At 38.1% G+C, this 15,116-nt stretch overlaps 1 protein-coding gene and 1 long non-coding RNA gene across 5 annotated transcripts in view; one reads left to right on the forward strand and one right to left on the reverse strand.

The window, feature by feature from the left end:
- The window catches only part of LOC139107396 (zwei Ig domain protein zig-8), a 112,988-nt gene that overhangs the window by 52,027 nt on the left and 45,845 nt on the right, over positions 1-15,116 (forward strand). For 3 of the 4 annotated variants that reach the window (XM_070664970.1, XM_070664994.1, XM_070665001.1), the window contains exon 2: positions 1,006-1,083. The exons of the other annotated variant lie outside the window; for it this stretch is intronic. The gene's annotated coding sequence lies outside the window, so the exon portion shown is untranslated. The remainder of the gene's footprint in view (positions 1-1,005; positions 1,084-15,116) is intronic. 4 annotated transcript variants of the gene reach the window in all.
- LOC139107425 (uncharacterized) overlaps positions 1-15,116 on the reverse strand; it is a 30,140-nt gene that overhangs the window by 13,452 nt on the left and 1,572 nt on the right. The window lies entirely within an intron of this gene.

The raw sequence follows: 15,116 nt of genomic DNA on the forward strand, positions 1-15,116 counted from the left end.
TATCTTTCGTAGATAGTGAAATTAAGTTTTAGATAAACTTATAAATTTAACGTAATGCGGTGAAAATCTTAATTTAATATTATTTTCAGAATAATTTCGATGGTTAGAATATCGCGTTGAAGGCGATGTAACGAATTCTATACGAAATACAAAGCTACGTGTGTTGATGCATCTACGTGACATTGCGACAATGAAATTAATGATGATTATGATACACGAGCAAATCCACTATCCTTCGGTGAATCCATCTATGTAACACGCTACGAGAGTACCACGGCTACTCAGCGCACTCTAAAAGTGGTCCATCAGAAAGTGCTGTAATAAGTTTACGCTTCTCCGTCAACATGGCAGGTTAAAGTTCACGGAAGCTAGATGGGTGCTGCTGAAAACGGTGCTTTCGGCTTAACGTGGTTGCTATCAAGTATGGCGCGCAGCTGTTTTAACGACCCATCACTATACGCGCCAATCTTGCTATTTAAGATTAGCAAATATTTTGTTAGCGTTAAGGCGGGTCGAGAAACATCGTCTATAACGCCCGTTGCGACGAAGATAATGGCAATTCCACGACTTAAATCGGACTTAAAGAGAGAAAAAAAAAAGTTATAACCCGTCACCCGACAAAGATATTGCGGCAAATTGCCTTAGAGGTGATCTAACGACTTTCTACATTCAACTTAACAAGACCTCTCTCGTTTCGACGTCTAGGCGTGTCATACCGCGAAATATCCTGCTTAACAACAAGATGTATCGAACGATCTATATATCTATACATAACCACGTCGTATATATGTAGCCCCATCGACGCGAAGGGGATACACACAGCTTTCACCTGCCAATAATTTTTGCTGGAAGAATCTTGAAACTTGGTACGGACGACGTTGATTTATATCGAACGAAAAGTGGTTCTTTCGTCAACGAATTAACGGTTAGATATAAGAAAATTTAAAATATAAGTTTTTTCTCGTCTCGCGCTAATTGTCGATGTTTCTTTTTTTACTATTGCAGTTAAATGGAATGAGGTGTTACATTTCGCCGCATACCGTTGAGGGACACCCCAGACAATTTCGCAATGTCCAGCATGTAGTAAGTAAAACATCAAGTATACGATTAATACTTAATTTGTCAGAGATAACTTGTAATAACTCAGAGATAACAATTGACTCCCCCATGACTCTAACATCGAAACGTATTATAAAAAAAAAAAACTTATGCAACTTACCAGTCGTAATTTATAAATTAATGCGTCGCGGTATTTGATCGATTAGATTAATTATTTAAAATTAGATTTAATTAACCGAAGGGATTAAATATATAGTTAACATCTAGGTGTACATACTTAAATTATATTTAAAGAAACGAGAATTGTTTAAAGTATTTTGGCAATATTTACTCAACGTGAATTGTCTGAAGTTCCACCGAGTCTGCTAATGCGCGTATGTGCAAACGGCCGGATGAATACAGATGCGGATCTACGTGATCGAAATTTCGTACGTTAGTTTGTACCCGATAATCAATGCGAAAGCGACTAATCAGTTACCACTCGCACGCGACACGCAAATTGTCGTTTGGAGTGACGCAAATTGCTACGGCCGCGGAAACGCCGAATAAAAATGTGTCGCGCGAACGGTGGGATAATAAAGAAGGGCGCACGACGTAACGAAGTTATCCCGACAAATCCTGTTAAAATTCACGATGCGGGATTAGCATTATGACTTGCAAATTTGCAAAATGAGCGTACCGAAAATAAATACGGCTGGATGTCTACGGTTGCGTATCTCGGGCGAGCGCATAACTCTCTCTGCAAGCGGTTGATGCTCAAATAAGTCTCGCAAATCAGGACGAACGGTTGAACGGTCATTCGCAATTAACGAACGCTTCCTTCCCAAGTCAACGAGCTCTCGCGCGTTATTATCCAAATTGCTGATTTTATGAACGCGTTTAGGTACTTGAAACGTTAATGTATACGCGAAGATAACATTTACGCGCACACCGCCCGAAACATGTGCGCACGTATATACATAAATATGTACGAACGTGCTCGCAATTATTTCGTTCGCGTATTTATGCATCGCCGCTCGTTCGCGGACGACGCTTGATTGATTACATCTGAGCCGGCCGCTAATTACTCAACATAACATTTCGATTACTACACGCGACGGTTAACTGCATCGTTGTTTCAACTAATTAATATCAGTGTACTTAGATTAACGTATGACAAGAATGGCAACCAACACGGAAGTGCACGGCTAAGTGTAATTAATTATTCCGAGATGGTTGCGTTTTTCTTTTTAGACCGCCTTAATATCGTTCCCCATCGCGTGGGGCATTTGCACGCTAAAATATGCGTGATCGATAATACTTATAATTCTATCCGACAATGTATTTTTTTATGGAATTGTGCAATTAAGAAACCTTCCTGCGATACGGCCATAAAGACCGATTAGGTTAATAGTTGGTCGTATTAATGCACATGTATTCTCTACAGTGCCATGTACTATATGCATACATGTACTCGGCAACTCTATCTATAGATGCATATCGCACATGTGCAGAGCGATTCCACATCGGTATTATTAAGCATCGATAATTCTCACGCTATCACGGTATTATGGTAAACGAACTATAAAGTGATTATAATATATTAAGTAAAATTTTACGTAATTACGCGTTACGTTGCACGTTGGTTAAATGCGGATCGCTCTATAACGACGCGATCATCTAAATTGTAACAGTTAACTCGACCGCGTGTCATCAATTTAATATTAAGTCAGATTAGACGCGAGCGAGCGCGATATTCGACAATTTACAGCATAACGCGAACGAGATGAGCTGCACGGCGTGGATCGAAAATTCCTTCTGCAAATCGACCGCAACGATTACACGGCCATTACCTTAATTGCTGACGCGGCTAACATGCGTATTCACGCGTGTATAGTTATTCGGATGGGCGACACATGGGTCACCATATCCGGCATTGGCCCCGGCACATTGGCGTTTGCTGTTAGTTTAGCTTACCATCCCCAAGAGAGACGTAGTTCTCGCGAGTGTCATGTGGAATAGCACGGGTCAACGGGGGATCCAGCGAGTTAAACGAGCGAATCCGGATGGAAACATCTAGACAAACGCGATTGCGTACGGAACACTAAAACTTGGTTTATGAACTGTAAATAGGGCTTATGAGGCTTCAACCTTGAACTCAAAATGGGAGTTACGTGAGTGGAGTAACAACCCATCCAAAACTTAGCTGAGGATTTCAAGGATTAATAATGAACAAAACTTATTCGATTTTCACCTCGCGAGATAACGTTCGCAGTAAAGTCTAATCATCTAACTTTTTGTTAATGTTTTTACCCTCTCTCTTCTATGTAATATTTTTTTTTTTTTAATTTATAAGCACTATTTTATCTCTCTTTTTTTTTTTTTTTTTTTTTTTTAATACAAGCGATTGCAGGTTAAAAAGCTTTTATAAAATTAAATTCGAGATGAAAAGGCGTTAGCACGGCGTAGCAACCCTTCAGCATTTAGTTGTTCATTAATAAATTGGCAGGTGCGATAAACTGGATGCTTGTGAATTCACACCAAGTGTATCACGACGAGCAGCTTCGATTAGAAATTCCTGAAGGGTTATCCACGAGTATGCCCGACCTCTAGAAAGGCATCTAACCGAATATGGTCGTGGCTTGCGCGTAAATTATGCACTACGACGCATACTATGCGTCGTATTGCGCGTCCATTATCGAAAGCGCGCGACAACGAGCTACACGATGAGATGCCGAAGCGTGCAATAATATCGCTGATAACTTCCGTCCCATTAACACCATACCTCACCTTTCTCATAGTTAACGCTCTTAAGGATCGCACGATATTTGAGAAAAAACTTTTCGTCGACCGTAAAACAGAATTATTTCAAACAAAATCGTTTATGTGCTAAAAAAAAAAAAAAAAAAAAAAAAAAAAGCATAGGGACCGCGGGGGCTTTGCAATTTCACAAATTTACGAAATAATGTACAAAGCAGATATGATGTCAGTTTTTCCCGAATTACGGAATAAAACAAAAGATTTATAATGATTTATGGCAGGTGCTGCCGTATGTTTAATCTTAATGAATTACCGTAATACGAGCATCTGTTAATTATTTGCATGATGGCAAAACTTTATTAATGACACGAAAAATATACATATACGCGGGTTGATATATAAAAAAAAAGTTGATTTATTATTTTATTCTAAAATTTGATACGCAAAGAGGTTAAAAATTATTTTAATACGCTAGAAGTTTGCAGTGGTACACTTTTGTATAAATAACGAGACCATTGAGCTGCTTATTTAAATTTTAATAAATTTCATTTCCTTACGGCTCGATTGCCATTTTTACGATACGCTCGAACAATATCCGCTCTGATCAAAATTGAAAGAATCCCACCGTGCGGGCAAGCTCATCTCTTATTAAACAACGCCAGTGATGCAATACCCAACGCATTCATAGAATAACATTACAATGATAACGCGAAGCGAATTGATTCGCCGAGTGACACAAGTGTCAATAAATGAGAACACTGGAGAAAAAGTGAGTGCCTATCACAATAACTGCATTTTTATTGAATTCGGATTGCAAAAATGCTAGACCGGAGACAAGTCGACCCGGACGACAGTGATATCGAATGAGTGCGGGTTATTGCGGTGCGATGAGTAATAACAACACTGACCTCGTATATCACCGTTAATCCATCACAATGACGCTATTATTATAGCAGGTACTGAGGGTGAAGATAATTGATCAAAGTAACAATCACGGGGGATCAAAAATCGCGAGGGCGAAACAACGTTCTATGGGAAGCGCGCGCGAGCAAATTTTCCATGAAAGACCTGTCCGTGGGACAGACGCCGCGACTTAAGAGCCCGCATATATTTACGCGGTTTTATGCGGTAAACAATAAATTGGAATTAACCGGAGAGCGGTATGCGGCCGAGCGAGTTTTGGAAGTTTTCCAAAAGCGTCCGCGTTATTGACGCTGCAGATAGGATAAAATGCGGGACACGGTAAAGCGCCGCGGTGCATACGGCGCAAGGTGAAACCAAAAATCGCCGAGCCTCGTTGAAGATAAATAAATAAAAAGAGAAAAAACGAGCGAAGCACGTAACGCGCGGCCATCGCTGCCACCGTATCCCGATGCGTGCGGGCAGATGTGGCGCTTAGCTCGAATGTGGTATGCCATTACGTTCCGAGTTTATGGTGCCGTTTCGGTACCATAACCGCCATATCCTCGACTGTGCCAGAACGACGGAAAAATATAACCCGGTACAACGTAATTAGCTTTCCATTACGTTTAACGTCTATTAATGTCGTTAGTTTCGAAGCGTGGCAGATATAACACTACAGCGAAGGACCGCGTTTCTATGTGAAAGCCACGCGGGCGTGAAATTTCGTCGATGCTAAATCGAGCGAATCTGCCATTTCGATGTCAATTAATATTCCACGCTCCGTTTTGTACTAATCGCTCACAGGAAACGCTGCTCAAATGGAACACAAACTTAAGTTCCAGCTAAATGTACACGCGGAATACGCGATTTGAAATTTCGAATTATATTTCGATATTAAAGTTACATGATTTGTACAAAGTTCAGAAAAAAAAAAAATTTATTATTATCGGGAAGAAAAAAAATGAGTGTAAAAATTACAATGTAATTACAATTCTATTCCGCAAAATGTAATAACAGTAAAATCTCATATTAGAATTGCACATTTACCCAAAATTCTGTTACTGCAAGGTAACACAGTTATAATTACGTGATAAATTTTATACTGTTTTTTAAGTATTCAGTCTATTTTATTGCATAGCTTTCTTTCCAATAAAACGGTGACAGCTAGAAATTTATGTAATGAGCGTGATAGAAATTAAGCGCCATGAATGTAATTAATGTCAGTGAGAAGATTAAATTCCTCCGTATTCCTGCTTTTCAATTAAAATTATCTTTTAATTCGAACCGCTATTAACAATTGTGATATATTTGTGCAAAGATTTGAGAATAACGAATAATATCAAAAATAGAATTATATCCTACTTCTATTAATTCACCAGTTTTGAAAAAGTGACTTAACGATCAGCTTTCCGGAAAGTTTGCCCACGCGCAAAGATTTCTTATCCATTTATTATCGTCGACCGCCATTAATGCTCCTGCATACTTTTTACTCAAGAGCTAGAATAAAAGGGATTCACAGAAAAAAGTGCGTAGACTACCGATTATTCAATCTCTGATCAATTTTAATATTCACGATCCATTTCACGCGTTTTAGATTTATATCAATTTTTATTACTGCCCTGAGAACGTTAATAAATCTCTATTTTTAAGATAATATTTCAAATAATTAAAGTTCCAATATTATAATCTCCCTCGCCGCGATTAAACAGAAAAAAAAAACTTTTCACGACGATGTCTCTTACTTCAAGCTCTTCGCTCTTAGGTGAATGTCTACTCTGATTAAAACTTGCTCGCTCGAGAGTGATTTCTTCAACGATCGCTTTGTAGCTTCACCTAAAAGTCCCTCATCGATTAACAAAGCGGGGAATGCTCTAATTACGCCTTAGTTATCCTCCTAAACTTTCTATTGACAAGTATCGTCCATGATTAACGAGAGAGAGTACTTGTGAAGTTGCTGCAAAATCTTAGCAGCCGGGAGATGAGCTATCCATAACGCGAGTTTCCACAAGATGCTCTCTTCGATTTAGTAACGACTCCTAACGGTTCCCCGATTTATTCGGTGCAAGTATACAAATGGCTAGGAAAATCTACTGCGATCAATCCTCCTTTTTCGGGCCTCCGCGGGACTAAAGGGATTCATTTCGGATCGGTGCGAAAAAGTTTTCCCTCCGATTTGAAAGCTGAAGATTAGCGAACAATTTAAAGGCGTCCGCGTGACTGACTTCGCACAAACGTTTAACGTCACTCGCTCACGGTCTATGTGCAAAAACACGGTTCGCTGATTTCTCGTGTATTATTTTGTGCGGAACACGTTTTATTTACCGAATTCTACTCCCATCTAATTTTGTACTTTATTTCCTACATTATTTTCTTAGCACACTCCAGGCAATTTCAAAAGAATATTCCGCTCATGTTCCTCTTAAATAGAATTCTTGTAACGTGTTCCCAAACGTTATTCGAGACTACTGACATATTTGGCAACGAAATTCAATCCGCTGACCGAATTTTCCACTCACGGATTTCCGGAACGAATACCACAATGTTTACGGTGTTGTTGCCAAATAGCGAAAATCTTGTCTATCGATCCGATCACTATACGATAGCACAATGAAGAAAAACCTTGTGCAAAATGCATATAAAACGGAGCATATAAAGATCTACATAAAGTCGCGATAAAGTTATGTCAAAGCTATACGAACGTTAGCAATTACAATCCATATTTTATAGAGCAATTAACGAAAAAAGTCACATGCAAATTGAATTTCCTAGCGGTTTCTTTTAATAATTAAATTACTAATATTTAGCACTGTAGCTGGCAACAAAAAATTTTTTTTTTAGTTACTTAAGTATATTATTAAACATGTAATCTGCATAATTAATGCATAATAAGCTTATGCATATTTATATAAAATAGTAAAAAATAATAATTAGGACAGTTAAATAAATTATAATATTTTTATATCTAATTAAGAGGCATATCTCTTTCAATTAATTAAAAAAGTAAAACGGCGAATAAAAATTATCTGAATTAATTTGTTTTTTTTTTCCCAGCTTTTATTTACGAACAATCCAGGAAACGGCTGTTTCGATTTATTTTTTGCATTCGAGTAATAAAAGACCGAGATCGTTATGCCAAGTTCACATTCACAAATACGTTTACGTTTCCCAGCTGCCGCCACTTGGATACATCCGTTTCCGAGCTTCTTCTCCACCATTGCACCCGAGAGCTCTACCGGATCTCTCGTGCGACATTTAGTCACTTCACGAAGTAACGAGAATGTAATTTTCCAGGATGCATATTATTATCATCGGCAGGACACATCGCCTCCGCGACTTCGTTCTCCCGCTCCGTTCACCGTATTCGACTCTACGAGCGTACATTGCATTTCCGCGCTGTTTTCCTTCCCTTTTATTCGGCTGCACGCTGCAGCTGACTCTCTCGTTAGCATTCATCTTCCTCTTGCGACCAAATACCGTTCCTTTCACGCCTTCCCGGCAGTTCATACTTTTGACTGTCCCACTTCATATTTTTGCAAGCTGCGAACAAAAGCTCTTAAAGGCGTTGCCTTATCTCGCACGCGAGTTTCGTTCTTTAACGATTCGCTAAATTATTTCGTTTAAAAGAAGTCGCGCGGATGACGCGCACTGTCGAATTATTTAGCGAAGAAAAAAAAAACATTTAAATTGTACAAAATTTTGGCGACTAAATTCTAATTAAATTCCTTCTTTTAAATAATCTTAATAAAATGTTATTTCGTGGTTATTCTATTATTTCGGTTAAAACTCGAAAATTTAGAGACACGTAGCTCACTGTTGCCTGACTGTTTCCAAAAGTTTCACATAACGATACTTTTTACTTAGAGCAGTGTTGTTTATTGCACCATCACTTTCGTGAGAGATTAATATCAGACTGCGCAAGGCATTCAAGAATGGATTACACGCAATAGATAGCAATCGTTTGTAGAACAATACTGCCGACACTGGATATAATTTATCACAGTGCATGATAGTACGGAGGGAAAGCAAGTTTGTTTGCTTCTATTAATCCGACGGTACACATTCTCGCCGCTAAACCTATCATCTATCGAAAATGAGTATATTGTCGCCCCGATATATCGATATCCGATTGTTCACGCGTTCAATGATATTAATTTACTATTCAAACAAGCTTTGTTGATTTTCAGTTACCAGGTCGCAGAGCAACAATATATGTTGTTAATACGTCACGCAATTTATTGTTATTATTGCGTATTACGCGAATGTTAATAAAAAAAAAATTAATAACTCGCTGTCTAAAGTGCAAAATAATGGATTCCAAAAACCAAGTAGATAAATAATATTGCAGAATTGTTTTAATAATAGTAGCGTGATTCCCGACGGTTAAACGTAAAGCTACATATCTAACAATAAAAATTCGAACTTTTTCGCGATTTTACTTAAAATATAATAACGTAATCCGACAATAAAATTAATACTTTCGTAGTAAATTATAAAATAAGAACAGTCTAGCATTAGAAATATAAACGTGGATTATTGAAAATAGTATTTCTCGATTTGTAATTATCGATTTATGTCACGCAAAAGTGTACGTAACAAAATTAAAATTCAATAAAATTTCTTTCTTTGAGTCATTGATAGAAGTTTGACTTGATCCGTTTTAGAAAATGTTTTTTAAAGTAAAGTTATGTATAAATCTGCATATATTAATCAATATACTTGACACGACGTTCTTGAAAGTTTCAAGCATATTAATGTAAATTAATTATCAAGGAGATACCTTTAAATTTCATCATGAAACAATATAAATTAAATAACGTTATGTAGAACGATAGAACTTATATCACGTATTTTGATACACATCATCCATATTAAGTGACTGATACCTAACCACCGTACAAACTAGCAGTTCGTTAGTGTGGGCTCAGGTCTCTCGGACCTGTCAGCTTGGTATCTATCTACTCCGTTCTATCTCCCTCCCATCGGCAAGCACCTCGACGCGAGAACGAGCGGCCCATCGTGCTCGAGTTTGTCCTGAGAGTTCCGCGATTTAATATTCGAGCATGTCGCCTTGATATTCAGTGGACAGATATTAGCATGTAGAGCAGGACCAAGTTCTACGATGGATTTGCTTCCGCTCCGTTGTGCGTTGAATGTCGAACTCCGTGGAAAACTCTGACTAAAATTTTCGCGCCTCTAATGACCAATTTCCGAGTTACGTTTTCCCCCAAAAAATGCGATATCGATCACGATAATTAGAAAAAATAAAATAAAATAAAAATAAAAAAAATAAAAAAAACTTTGCGGAATTAAAAAATACAATTTATTCAACTTTTTTAATTACACGATAATAATTCGTAAAAAAATTTTATAAGTTTCAACATTGTTCTTTTCTTTTTCTTGCATTTTAGATAATTGTATTTTTTCATAACATGAATATTCAGATACTTCAATTGATGTATGGTATTCTCGAGTTTTCACGAAAGTGCAGATGCAAGATAATGGATGAGCGATATAGTATATTTCATCGTCGCGATGAATTTTAGGTCCGCGATGAAAGTTGTTGGCAATACAACTCACGATATGTACTCCATTCTCGGTGCAACGATAAAATTTCAGAGCCCGTAAAAGTCACCGACACGTTCTCATCAAATCGAACCGTCAATTCTGTCTAGTAATTTGAGATCGGAGAAGGCGAAACCTCTTTCACGCTTGTCGTCACTCAATATTTCCAAGTGCGTCATGTCCCATCGGATTAATTGATCTCTCGCCTCTCTTATCGCGATCTTTTTCATTTTCCGACATTTCCTAAATATATTCGCGTGAGTTTTTGATTCGACAACGATTACGCCGCGATCAGTGTAATTTGCATGCGCTAACCGGTTTTAATGAACCAACGCCGAGATTTCTGTTAGACAGAAATATGCAGTCTCATCAAATTGAATAATCAGCTTCGCATCTCCATAACAATGAACAAGCGATAATTATAAAAGTCATAGCGCCATTACACCTATCTAGAAAATGCATTAAACCGCAGATAAAATACTTTTAATGTGAATTTTAACGATGTAATAATAATGTTACACCGAGCATATCGCGTGCTACATTTTCGTTTGTAAACGACGCAACGATACATAGACAATGCAAGTGTGTGTATCTCGCGTCTGGAAAAAATGTAACTTCAAGAAAAAAGGGGAAGCTTTTAAGTTTGCGTAATTTATACGACCGCGTAATGTTATATGTTTCTTTTAAATTTCTGTAACAAAGCATTACTTCAACACTAAAAGCAGCCGCTAAGAAATTGCGCGACTCTGTGGCCGCAGAAGCTTATCGTAAAAAAAAAAAAAGGAATAAAAATGCAGATACGAGGCGTCGCAATCGGTACAATAGATAAGCGAATTAACACGCGATAGGATAAACGCCGATTTATGAGTTTGGGTGTTCTGCTGGAAAGCTCAACGGCAAAATTTTATCTACGGGCAATAAAAGTCGACCGCGCGGTGAAACGATCGATACATTCCCGTTGTCGATGAGCCGACAAAAGCTTCAGTTACTTGCGGATTTCTCGAAAAAGAGGTTGCACTGATTCACTGATCTGATCGAAAATTTCGCGGGTTATTTTTGACCTGAGCGCGGTCGTTTGTCGCGTTCACGACGCATCGAGATATCTGATCCGCACAACCGCTCAGTTCGAGCATTCTAATAGTATTATTACAGATACGGACTGGTAGTTACAACCGTCACCGTCTATTCTTGTTCCATCCTTCGCGCCCTGCCACTTTTCGTTCTTTGGTACACCCTTTACATGCTAATGCCCCGCTGTTGAATATCATACGGGCGGGCTCTGAATATGAAATAGTTTGAAATTGGAAAGGGAACGTTGTCCCGTTCCAACTCAATGTGCTCTATCTTTCTCAGCCGAGACACGACGCCGACAGAGTTACCGTGACGCGAACGAATAGCGGAGCTACCCTCTATTTCAACCATACTTCTGAAAAAGACGCAAAATAAGAGGAAAGACGAAGAAACGCGAACCTCGTCGCGCTCACGGTGATTAGTTGGACGTTGCCGCTTGCAAACTGTGTCAGCTTACATTATTTTCACGGGAAATCGCGAGTCTACGTCTTATTCCAAGTAGGACACACCCATGAAGTAACAATAAAGTAATAAATTACAATTAACTGCGTAAGAAATATTTCATTAACGTTAAATATATTTCGTGCAGCTTGTTCGGTAGTATTTTCTGCAAGAGAACTCGGTGATCGCGATAGATAAATTTTTATTTTAATTTAATTGACATATACAGAAATTAGAATTTTTTTTAACGCACGATTTTTCATATAATTATTACTGTGTCAATAATTGAATAGAAATTTTGCTCTACAATCTTTATTTTTAAACTGTCATGCAAGATAATGCGCGTCGACGTCACGCGGTTGTGTGACAATAAATTATCACGTGGCGAAATCTCATCACAGCTAACCCTCGTGGCTCCCCTATTCCTACATTCCCTCTAACACACTGCAGCAATGTAGTTATGTAAATGGTCGCGATTCGATACTAAAATCCAGAGTATTCAACTTGGCATGCATGTTTATCATGTGTATGAACAACGCTGGACCACTTTATTGGCTCGTGAAAATGTCGTCGATTAGAAATTTATCGTACACATCAACATGCAAGACCGAATCTCGCGATTTATCAATAGCTTGATTTATTCTAAATTACGAACCGTGCGATAACGTGTAATAAATATTATGTTCGTAAATTAATAATCACTTTCATTGCATTGTATAATTAACCAATTTTCGTTAATCAATTAAAATTTTTATTCTATTTATTTGCACGTTTCTGTATCATTATACATTTAACTAAAAGTATAAAAAATGCGATATATACTGATTAAGCAATAATAAAGAATTGATTCGATAAATATAGTTAATTTAATAAATCAACGATGGTTATTTACGCTCTAGCCGGAAGTTTTAAATTGAAAAAAAAAAAAAAAAAAGAAAAGTTTTAAATTTATATTCAAAGTTCTTTGTATGCAAACGGATCAAGGAAAGATATCTGCAGCGTAAGATTATTATGCGATGATCGCATAGTATCATCATATGCAACACGCGGTACAAGATCGGGCAGCTGATTCGATTTTGACGAAGCCACCATCTACATGGTACCGCGCTAAAAATGGAGATTCCACGAATTTATGGTTTTCATTTCTTGGACGGTGTCGGACGTGTTATTCGCGGTGTACGTGACGGAAATATTCAACGAGCCAAATGTTGGTTATCGTCATGTCTTTTTAAAAGAAACACGCGCGTTTTAGGTAAGATACACTGACACGTAAGTAGCATCTCGCACAACAGAGAGTGATTTCGTATCATACAAAAATTATTACCTTCATTTCTCAATCAACAAAATTGCAAGATCGGCTTGCCTTTATTCTAAAATTTGATATTTATATTAAGTTTGTTTTTAAATTTTGAAGTGATCCTCAACTTTTTTCCGCATTTATATGACAATCGTTAATTTTATACATTTTATTCAATATTATAAAGTATTATGAAAATCATAAATATCAGTCACTCGCTTTTACTGTTATTTTCTTCAAAATATTTTTCCCACCCTAAATGATAAAGGTGATAAGCGCTTTCGTTTTATTATTCCACCAGTACGAGCTATATAGACATAAATACGACCCTATTCACGGAATAATGGGTTTTTTAACGGAAGTCGAAAAAAAAAATTGAGGAAAAAGGAAAATACGATACTACACCAGGCGTACCGTCCTACCCTATCTGTTTATGTGCCGGAATAAGAATCGACCGAAAAATATCTCGTCTCGCGAAAAAGGCCCATCTCCCAAGACGGCGTCCGGTAGCTGCTTTCGTTATAAGAGTGTCGACGAAGCGAATTGGGTCGGCGTTCTTTCGACGATCGATCCTGGGTTATGCCCAGGCGTCGTTACACTAAAGGAAGCTCCAAGTTCATACGGATGTCGCGATCGCGTCCTTAGAGACTATAGCATTGCCATAAGATTGTCATGTAACGTTACCGTATAAGATAGCTCGATCTCGGTCGCGAATCTGAAACGGCCGAACTCACACGAGACACAGTTGTTGATAGGGAGATAACTGCCTCTCAAAGATAACGCGACCCTTGCACCAGTTACAATTTCACAGAGAAGTCGCGCGAGAAAAAAGATCGAAATAAAAAAGAAAAAAAAATTGATATAAAAAATTTTACGTATTCTTTAAACAAATGTTTCGTAGTGAAAGCCCTACCGGGAATGCAATTTAATTTTTTCATGTTTTAAATCTAGCTTCAGCGATAGAATTTCATTTACTACGCTTATCATATCTACGCGGCGGTTTCGCGAGCTCGCGGCTACGTACATACATGCATACAAGACGAAAACATCTAAGCTGCCTCACGGAGGCTGGCAAAGAGCCGCGAAGAGACTCGCGGAATTCTCATGGGAGGCTAGAAGTAAAAGCAATTGCCCCTCGGTACGAAGAAGTCGCGTCTTATTTCTGGTACAGGCACGCGGACGGCCCCGAGAAGAGCTTATTATTTGTTACGAACCATCGCGGGGCGAACGAGTGGTGTTGGTGACGAAAAATGAAAGGCGAAGAGAATCGGAGGTGAAAGAGCCCGGAGAGGAAACGAGCTGAACGAATATGGGTGAAGAAGGCAAGAAAGAGAGAAAAAAAAGAAAAAAAAAGAAGGAGGCAGCGAGTCGAGAAGAAAGAAAGAAGCCCTCAACGTCGTTGTTGTCGCCCTCCCAGACGCAGACCTATTCTAGTACGTGTTTCTCCAAATTCCCGAGATTCACGCTGCGAAATTGCAACTTCTCAGACAGAAGCACACATAACGCTAAGTGGGTAACCATTAAGTCTTGGGAGACGATGACGTAGAAAAGAAGGGTATAATGATTTAAACGCGTACTCATGCGACGTATTATTTGTTCGCGCTATTACTTGCATTAAACAGGCAAGCATGAGTGAATTAAGGGACCGAAAATTGAAGTGTCAAACCGGTATTTTCCGTGGAAAAAAATGGAACGGCAATTCAGGTTACTTTTTAAAAATATAGACAGACTATCGTTCATATAAAGTACTGAAAAATAATGTATCGAATAACTCAATTATACAGAACGTCAAGTATCTATTTAAATTCCCGAAGATACTGGAATATATATTTTTAAAGACGTGAACTTTTCTCGTGTGAAAAAGAATATACGGTCTTTCTTAGAAGAAGTAACGGAATTATTAATTTATACTCATATTTCTCACGTGTCTAGACCATAAAAGTCTCACAAGTCTCGCTTAATTAAGTAAATTACGTAATTGCTGAGTAAAGTATTAAATAGATTAAAACTGGCATTTATACTACGTCTTCAAGATTGCGAGTTC

This window comes from Cardiocondyla obscurior, linkage group LG01, assembly GCF_019399895.1.
Source record: "Cardiocondyla obscurior isolate alpha-2009 linkage group LG01, Cobs3.1, whole genome shotgun sequence".
Classification (NCBI taxonomy): domain Eukaryota; kingdom Metazoa; phylum Arthropoda; class Insecta; order Hymenoptera; family Formicidae; genus Cardiocondyla; species Cardiocondyla obscurior.